Below are 10302 nucleotides of genomic sequence, written 5' to 3' on the forward strand. Positions count from 1 at the left end.
GCTTTATTAAACGGCTTCATGGATTGGAAAACAATGCATTTAGAAATAAAGTCACGCACATGTTGTCAAAGACCAAGCTAATAGAAACTGCCGGAAAGGCGCGCAAGTGTTCTCTGCACTCCAGCATGACCACCTGATGGAGAATTGTAATACTCGTGAAGTAGTATAATCTGCAGAGTGGATTCAGGTGGTATATATATGCGATCCTTGAAGAAGATCAATTCATCCCGAATAGTATAATGGGGATGATCAGCAAGGCAATCTCTAATGGACTCATAAAATGTCTTCAGAGTGAGATTTGATTTATAGACTTGTCGTAGAAGGTCCCATAAGGCTGCCAAAGGCCGAGATGCCGTAAGCGAGTTGAATGATGCAGAATCTCATCAAGAAAGTGCATCCGCCGGACCATTTTGAACGCTAGGTTTATGCTGAATATCGAATTCATAGCCCAATAATTTAGTTAACCACCATTGTTGCTCAGGGGTTTGTATGGTTTGGGTGATAAGTGCTTTCAGACTTTGATGATTGGTCTGAATTGTGAATCGCCAGCCGAGTAGGTAATGTCTCCATTTACGGATGGCTTCAGTCACAGCATACATTTCTCGAACATAAGCCGATGCAGATTGCAACCTTGGCGATAATTGTTTACTAAAGTATGAAATTGGATGTTTCCCATGAGTCAACACTGCACCGATGCCGAAGCTAGAAGCATCAGTTTGTACAATGAATGGGAGGTTGAAATCAAGCAATGCCAGGACCAACGCTTGAATCAGTGCCTCCTTTAATTTCTGGAAGGTAGTTGTAGCTAGTGGACTCCAAACAAAAGCATGTTTGCGGAGTAGATCTATGAGAGGTGCAGCAATTGAAGAGTAATTGGACACAAATCATCGGTAATAGCCGGCGAGTCCTAGGAAACTCCGTAAGCTCTTGATGGAATTTGGAATTGGCCAAGATTGGATTGCAGAAACTTTCTCTTGATTAACAGCAACACCTTTGTTGGAAATTCTATGACCTAAGTAGCCAATCTCCGAACAACCAAACTCACATTTGGACAATTTGGCAAATAAACGGTGAGAGCGGAGTAGGGTTAATACAATGTGCAAGTGTTGCATATGTGCTGGCCAAGATGGATTGTAAATTAAAATATTGTCAAAGAAGACGAGAACGAACCTTCGTAGAGTTTTCCAGAAGATGGTGTTCATCAAGGCTTGAAATGTGGATGGCGCATTAGAAAGATCGAACGACATCACAAGAAATTCGTAATGCCCTTCATGTGTACAGAACGCCGTCTTCTCAACATCGGTGGGGTGGATACAAACCTAGTGGTAACCTGCTCGGAGATCCAATTTGGAGAAGATATGAGCCCCAGTGAGCTCGTCAAGGAGCTTGTCAACTGTTGGGATGGGGAAACTGTCTTTGATAGTAATGGCATTGAGTGCCCGGTAGTCTACGCAAAATCGCCAAGAGCCATCCTTCTTCTTCACCAACAAGACCAGAGAGAAGAAAGAGCTAGTGCTTGGCCGGACGATGCCATCGTGAAGCATTTCATTGACCAACTTCTCCATTTCAGACTTTTGAAAGTGGGGATAGCGATACGAACGTACCTTTACCGGGGTCGAGTTGGGCAAAAGTTGGATCCGGTGATCCAAGTCCTGCGGTGGAGGCAAGCCTAAGGGATCGGCGAAGAGATCATTATATTGGAGAAGGAGGCATTGTAGTTGAGATATGAATTCAGTTGGGACACTTGGCCCAAATCTGGGGGTGGGTGATGTGATTTTAGGCTGGATGGTAAGATGGAAATATTGGGCTTGGCCAAACTGGTCTCTTTGGTTGGTTAGAGATGATGACTAAATGTAGTTGTAATAAGGTTGTTTAACCCCGTGAAGGCGTATCTTATCACCAGCCCAGTCGAATTCCATCCATAAATGGCGATAATCGATAAGCACAGGCCCTAACTCCGCCATCCATTGGACGCCGAGTACCACATCCGTGCCATATATTGGAAGCAATAATAGGTCAACAGGAAATGAGGTATTGGCAATCCTTAAGGGAACCCGAACGTAGTGACCGCCACAGGGTACAAATTCACCATTTCCAACCATAACACGCGTGTGGGGAGATGGTTGAACTGGTAATCCCAAATGCTACGCCAACCTTGTTTGAATAAAATTATTAGTGGAATCTCCATCAATCAATACAACCACTTCATACCCGTTGATGGAGCCAGCAAGTTTGAGGGTAGCTGGTACAATCTGTCCCGTGAGTGCGTGATAGGATATGCATGGTGTGTCGTGATGTTGTTCATTAGGAGGATGAGGTGGTGGCGCTTCCTCGGGTGTATCTGTCACTATGTCACGCTCGTCATTTGGTTCTGTTAATAAACAGAGAAAGAGCGGAGGTCAACAACGATGCCCTGGTGTAAACTTGGAGTCACACTTATAACACAGTCCTTTTTCCCGTCTTGTTGCCATTTCCACAGGAGTTAATCGTTTGATGGGTGATGTCGTTGATCGTCCGCTACTTAGAGGTGGTGTTGTGGGTGTAGGCGATCGTCCGCTACCCAGAGACGGTGTTGGTGAGTAATTGATGGGCTTTGGAGCCATCATTCATAGAGGGTACAGCCGGTTAGCGTGGCATTTGTCTTCTACCAACTTCGCTATCCCAATGGCATCATCCAAGGTGGAAGGTTTTAAGATGTAGAGCTCTCATTGTATGTCTTCTCGTAGCCCTGAAAGAAAGCAATTAAGAAGATTGTTTTGGCTTAGAGTAGTAATCCGTGTGGACAAGCTTCCAAATTCCTTAAGATAAATGGTTATTGATGATGTCTGTTGGAGTTTATATAGCTGGGCTTCATGATTGATAAAGGAGGAGGGACCAAATCGGAGTTCCAATCTCCGTACAAATTCTTCCCAATTTGTCAGTTGGTCTGTCGAGTGCATCCAATGATACCATTGAAGAGCTGAGCCGGTCATGTAAAACGCTGCTATGGTGAGTTTCTGATCAGCCGGCGTTTGGAGATGAGTGAAAAAATATTCAATCTGGAAAATCCATCCCAAAACATTGTCTACATTGTAGAGTGGCACTTCGAGTTTGGGCAATTGGGGAGTGGTAGGGGAACCCGCCATGGAACCGACCGTCGATTGGGTAAGTGTATTTGGATGAGAGATAGGTGTGGATGGTGGCATCGGTAATGGCAACAGTGGTGGGGAAGTGGTCGGTTTGTCTAACCTGGCGAGCTTCGTCATCATGTCGGCCATGGCCGTTTGTTGCAAGGTGAGTGATTTCTGAATCATCTCAAATGATTAGGCATGCGCTTTCTGCATCATCTCTAATGCATTTGTATGTTGTTGGACTGTGGAACAGAAAGTATCAACCTTCGAGAGCATAGCATCATGGCGGGATAGTTGTTCATCTTTCCCTGTCAGCTGTTCGTCAAATGCTCGTGAACGGGTGAGCATCCCGTCTGTCATCCTAGCTTCCGATTGAGGTCAACGAAAGCACCAAAATGTTGGCAACTGACCAACTGGAGCTTCAAAATGGAAGAGATCAAGATACAAGGAAGAGAGATCTAGCTGGGGAAGGGGAGGAGAGGAAGAATAGGAAGGTAAGAGTTGAGATTCAGGAAAGGAGATGGCAATCATGTTACCATTTCCAATGCATTTACAACATATATAGCTGTATAATAAACGGCTTCCTGTGCCACTAACAATTGTCTGCCACCTTACACTTAATCCATAACAAAGATAATGAATTAACATCTAATAATCATTCATAATGCTAATCATCATGTTTCCAGTGAAACCCAACCTATATCACAAAGTCTGGGAATTTGGTAGGTGTCCGCGCACGTCCACTCTGTCTGGGAATGCTGTCGGGCATCTTTGTATTTGTGCTTGCATCACTAGCTATGTAGTGTTTTGATGAAAAGGTTTGAGATTTGAAAAAAATTTATATTATCGAGTGATATTCTATCTTCCTCTTCCTACTATCTCTTTTTGAGCATATTTTGGCCCATCATTGTTTTCAACAAAAATTAGATAAAGTTTAATGCCGCCTATAATCACTCGGTTTGCAGATATCTAGCTCTATGTGTCTCTTGTTGATATTTCCGCCAATCCATCATATTTTTTTACTATCCATTTATTCCTGTTCATCCCATAGTCTGATGCTATCCACTTTGCCATTTCATAAATTAGATCATGTAAGTGCACAAAACCATCATAAGAAAAATACAATAAACATGATTTCTCCAAAAACTTTAGCTGCCTTTATTCAATAAACACCGCTAAATTATTGTATTTTCCGAATTTAGAATTTATAATATTAAATGTAGCGGTGTTTGCACAAATAAACGCCGCTAATTTATAGATTTTTTTTATTTAAAATTTATAAAATCAAATTTTAGCGGCATTTATTTCAAAAAAACTCCGCAAAATTTGATAATTCAAATTTACCGCCATCTATTTAAAAAAAATTCAAATTTACTACCATCTATTCAATAAATTATCATTTTTTATTTTCTATAAATACCCTTTAATTACAAGATAATGAAAAGAGAAAGAAAGTGGAATAAGTAGAAGAGGAAATTGCAAGAAGGAAAGATGATGATGATGACGACGACGACGACGATAAGGCTAGAAGAAGAAGAAGAAGAAGAAGAAGAAGAAGAAAGTAGAAGAAAAAACTAGAAGAAGTAGAAAAAGAAATGAAGGAGAAGAAGAAGGATGAGGAAGAAGAAGGAAAAGAAGAAGACGAAACTAGAACAAGAGAAGAAAAAGAAGAAAGTAGAAGAAAAACTAGAAGAAGAAAAAGAAAAAATAAAAAAGGAGAAGAAGAAGAAGAAGAAGAAGAAGGAGGAGGAGGAGGAGGAAGAAGAAGAAAGGAGAAAAAAAAAATATAAATATAAAAAGAAAACATAATAAAAAAAATTATCAAAGATGATTTTTTTTTTTAAAATCTGGTTAAATTAGCCTTTTTAAAAAAACTTTTTTTAATTTATTTTTTTAAATTATTTTTAAAAACAAGTCCCTAAAGGTCATAAAAACGCTGCTAACATAGTGGTGTTTATATGAAAATGTAGCTAATTTAATTTTTTTTTGAATTATTTAAAAAAACGCCGTTAAAGGTCACAAAAACACCGCTATAATAATGGTGTTTGTCTAAAAACACTGCTAATTTGGTGTAGTGTGGTGTCTTCTTAGGAATCTTTATACGGACCATCTTGGGATACCCGAATCCTCAAAATTAATGATGAAGCTACAAACTCCAACATCTACAATAACTTTCATCACAAGCACAATCTTCTTCAAACTAGCTAGAACTTTGAGGTGCAGTAAAGAGATATCTTCTATTTACAAAATTTTTCAATACGACCCTTCCATAATAAAATGATCACTTTTTCTCAAGGATAATGTTTGATATGTGTTATTTTTTAATTATTCTTTATCTGACAACGGGCGGGAACTAGCCTGTTCCGAGTTCATATTCACATTATTATTATTTTTTTGAATAAAGTGGATGAACCACCATATTCACATTATTTTCTTTTTCTTTTGTTTTTTTTATTGGAGAGGATTCATCAAAATATTAATCCACATTAATATAATAAAAAATATTTTTATTTTTAATAAAAATAGTGTGAGGCTGTTGACATGGCAAAATCACTGAATAGGGTCAATGTACCGCCACATGTATATCATATGATGCAATAATAATAATAATAATAATAATAATAGTAATAATTAAATATGAATCAAACATTAAATGGTATACTGAGTTAATATTATGGTGTTTTTGTTGTACTTTTAATGAATGGTGGTTTATCCACATTATTAAAAAATATTATATATTATGATAAAATTGATTATTAACTAATCATTGTACTGGATAATTTAAAATTATAGAAACATAATTGAATAAAACTAGCATGGATGTCGGTGCTCAAGCTATGGCATTCATTAGGATGGAAGTTGTATAAAAATTTAAAAAATATATAAAAATCATTGAAGAGAAAAAAAAACTAACCGATAGCAAATATTATAAGTATAGATATTATTATATACATATACTATATCTCATATATAAGAAAAAGAATCTTTACAATAAAAAATTAATAACTGTCTATATAGTATATCTTAAAAATGCAATAAAAATGTATCCCCCTGGATGAGAACGTCCTAGCTCATTTGAGCAAGATCACGGCTCTTTTGATATATATATATATATATATATATATATATATATATATATATTATTGTATACAAACAAACAACCCCTATATATATTTATATATATATATGTATATATATATCATTTTTTTTTTAATTAAATATATATATATATATCATTTTTGGAAAACTCAAAAAACCTTAAAAACAAATAAATAATCCGGATTTTTTGAAATAAAACATTATGTTTTAAAAACCAATAAAAGACATTCTTGTTTTGTCTCTTGACTCTCTCTCCCAACTCCCTAATATGGAATCCCGATCGCATCTTTCTCCATAGTCCACAACCACCCTCCACCCTAAATAGCTCGCTTACCTTAATCTAGTCCATTTCAGTTTTCTCTCACTTATAGCATCATGGAACACTAAAACAGATTATCTCAGTTTCCAGGACTTATCACATCTTTGGGGTCGGAATTCTCCTCTCAATTGGTTCTCTAACAATCTTCTCAAGGAAACCACATAAGGTGCTATGTAATCACAAAATATCATCTGACATAATTTGAGGATCAATCACATATTATTTGACATGATTCAAGGGTCAATCGTATACTAAATTGATGTCAATTACATAAATTTAACAATTATAAATATTGTCATTTATGTAGTTCCTACTTGCTATAATCCTATTATAGATGCTAGACTCTTGTATAAGTAGGGTACACAACTATATTATTTGACGTACAACAATAAAAAAAATTCCTTTGCATTTACTTCTTTTCTTGATTCCCCTAGGTTTCCATCCATTCTTGCAAACATCTCAAATCTTATATCAAACAAAAAAAAAGTTGGAGATCAGAGGAGGAATTTTGGGTTTCACATGTTTTTCATGGTTTGTAAATAAAAAAATTGACATTGACATTGATTTGGGTGAAGATAAGAAGAGGAATTTTTCCTTATTTTTTTTTATTTGCTTCCAATTTTGACTATTTTTTTTAATTTTTTCAAAAAATTATTTATTTTACAAAAACCAAATTCAGTTCAACTGGTTGGTTGAACCCGAACTAGCCAGTTTTTAAAACATTGAAAAACTGCCTCGATAACTGTGAAGACAAATTTTCTTCCAAGCTACACCGATGAGCTTCGTCTGTACCTGCACAACACTATGCATTGTTTAGTATTGAATGTGTGTTAATGCAAAAGTTATAAAATGCTTGAAGCTGCAACATGCTCTGTAAGCTTACCAATTGGACTGAGCATGTTTAGAAGAATTTACCTTTCTTTCCCAGGTCGTATCAGGCTTTACCTTTATTTCTTGCATGATTTTGATAATGCTAATATTTAGAAGAGTTTTTGGAAGAACCTCTCCAAATAGAGAAGCTAATTTATTAAAAACTAAACAAGAAGAACAAAACTACAAACTGAGTAAAAACTTGGAACAGATTAGAAGTAAAATCCAAACTTTCTAAACGATTTCATAATCCAAAAAGGAAGGTCTTTACCAAACAAAAACAAATTAAGATGTTGATGAAGCGTGCCATACGAAGCCAGATTTGCTGCCGGATAATCGACAAAAGAGGGGATGATGTGAATTTGAGGGTGTCCACACATATCAAGGAGGAATTTCAGATTGTTTACTTGCGCTTCGATTCTCCAAGACGAGATGTGGTCAGAACATTGGAGGAGTTGAATGACTGCAGCGTGATCACATAGAATGTGTCTCACAGGAATGTGAAGATCCAAAGCAATCTGGAGAGCAACTTCGACAACAAGAAGCGGGGTGTTGGTGCTGTCCGAGAGTTGGCGGGAAGAGCTACCATCAAGAGAAATTTTATAGTTAGCAGAGGAAAAGAAGAAGCCAACTGAATTTACCTTAAGAGTATGATTTGTTGTTGCATGAGTGAACAAGAAGTTATCATCGGCTGAGGAGAAGTTAGACAGTAATAATTTTCTACCCATGAGCACATAATTACTCTAGTAGAACTCGTCAACATAAGCAGCAACCTTGAGAACAATGTTAGGGAAAATGGGACGAATGTCTCTGAAGATGTAATCACAAAGACACACCCAAATGAACCAAGCACTGGCGGCAATTAATGCTAAACTATATGTAGAATGCCTATAATTAATGACCCAGTTGCCTGAGGAAAAACCATTAATGAAAGTAATAGATAAATTAAGCAAACTATTAACTTGATCCCAAATTGCTTGGATTCTATCACACTGACAGAATAGGTGATCAATAGTTTCATGATGTAAACCACAAAAGACACAAGAGCTATCGGGGCCGAGATGAATGCTGTGAAGGAATGCAGATGTTGAAAGCCGACCTCTTAAGCATAACCAAATAAAGTGTTTAATTCTAGGAGCAACAGGAATATGCCAAACAATGTTCCAACCATCCCAAGCATCAGAGCTAACAGATTGCTTGTTCAAAGTATGATAAACAGTAGATGAAATTTTAGTGTGAGATTCAGCAGAAAACCAGGTCCAATGATTCTCAGAGTTGTGATCAATAGCAATAAGAGAACAATGTAAATTCCCAGCATTGCTACCAAAAATTTGATTAAAGTCAAGAATAAACCATTGTTCATTTGTAATGATATCAGAGAAAGAAATCACATCAAAATCAATGTCCATGTTAAGATAAGTGGGTTTTAAAGCAACAGGAATTTCATATAACCAAGGATCCCAAAGCAGGGATGTTCTCAAGGGGTTAACTTTGTTAATTTTGCAATGTTGTTTAATAAAAGTTGCAGATTTACATAAACCCCTAAAGAACCAAGAACATTTAGCCGGCACAGAGTCTTGCCAAAATTAATAGTCCCATATTTATTCAGTAAGATATAAACCCAAATACAGTCATGTTTATTTAAATATTTGAAGATGTTTTTAGACATGAGAGAATGTTTAGCAAGATTGAGGTTTCTAATACCTAAGCCCTCCTCAGACTTACCTTCAGTTAATATACTCCAACTCACATTATGGATGCCCTTTCCATTTCCATTCCTATTCCAAAAGAATTTTCTTACAACTTTGGATAATTCAGAAAGGATTGAATCAGGAATGGGATAAACAATTAAAGTGTAAACTGGAATTGAAAGCATGACAGAATTGATCAGTATCTTTTTGGCAGCGGGGGTGAAGTGAAAATTGGACCATTTGTAGGCCAAACTAATTACTTTATCAACCATAGGTTGGAAAGTAAGAGGAACTAATCTTTTTGGAGAAATAAACACCCCAAGATATTTAAAAGGGAAGGACTCCTGCTTTAAATTCAAAATGTTGCAAACTCGGTTGAGGATATGCTTGTTCATCCAAGAGGGGAAAAAAAATTTGGGATTTGTTATAATTAGGCCTTTGACCAGAGAAGCTGCAGTAATAGTTTAAACATGTATTGATGTTTTTGGCAACTCTCCTAGAGGCAAGAGTAACTAAAAATCAAAATCATCAAGCATACATTAAATGATTGAAATTGTGATTCAAATTCATCATTGAAACCAGGAATAAGATTATGCTGAAGGCTACAGTTTAGCATGGTTGTAAGGGTTTGGGATACAATAATGAATAAGTAGGATGAGATAGGATCGCCTTGACGAACACCTCTAGAAGAACAAAACTAGGGAGTGGGTTTACCATTAACCAGAATGGAGAACGAGCACACATGCAGACAAGAATCAATCCAAGAAACCCAAAGAGGAGGAAAATTCATTTTAATAAGAATGGAAAGAATTGCACTCCAACTAAGGGTATCATAAGCCTTTTCGATATCAAGTTTAATAATCATCCTAGGGGGACTATGGGTATCAGATTCAATCGAGTGAGCAACCTCTTAAACAGTAATAATGTTATCAGAAGGGCAACAATTCGCAACAAACCCCGCTTGCTCACAAATGATGATGCTAGGAATTATTCTTTTTAATCTATTAGCGAGCAACTTCGAGAGAATTTTGAAACAAACATTGCATAACGAAATTGGACAGAAATCCGAAACCGACTTAGGATTATCTTTCTTAGGAATGAGAGCAACGAAGGTTTTGCCCCAAGAAGAAGGGATGAAAGAAGTTTTGAAGAAATATTGAATGGCCTCAAATAAATAACTACCCACAACAGGCCAGAAAGCTTTATAAAATTC

This window comes from Dioscorea cayenensis, chromosome 13, assembly GCF_009730915.1.
Source record: "Dioscorea cayenensis subsp. rotundata cultivar TDr96_F1 chromosome 13, TDr96_F1_v2_PseudoChromosome.rev07_lg8_w22 25.fasta, whole genome shotgun sequence".
In the NCBI taxonomy this organism is placed as follows: Eukaryota; Viridiplantae; Streptophyta; class Magnoliopsida; order Dioscoreales; family Dioscoreaceae; genus Dioscorea; species Dioscorea cayenensis.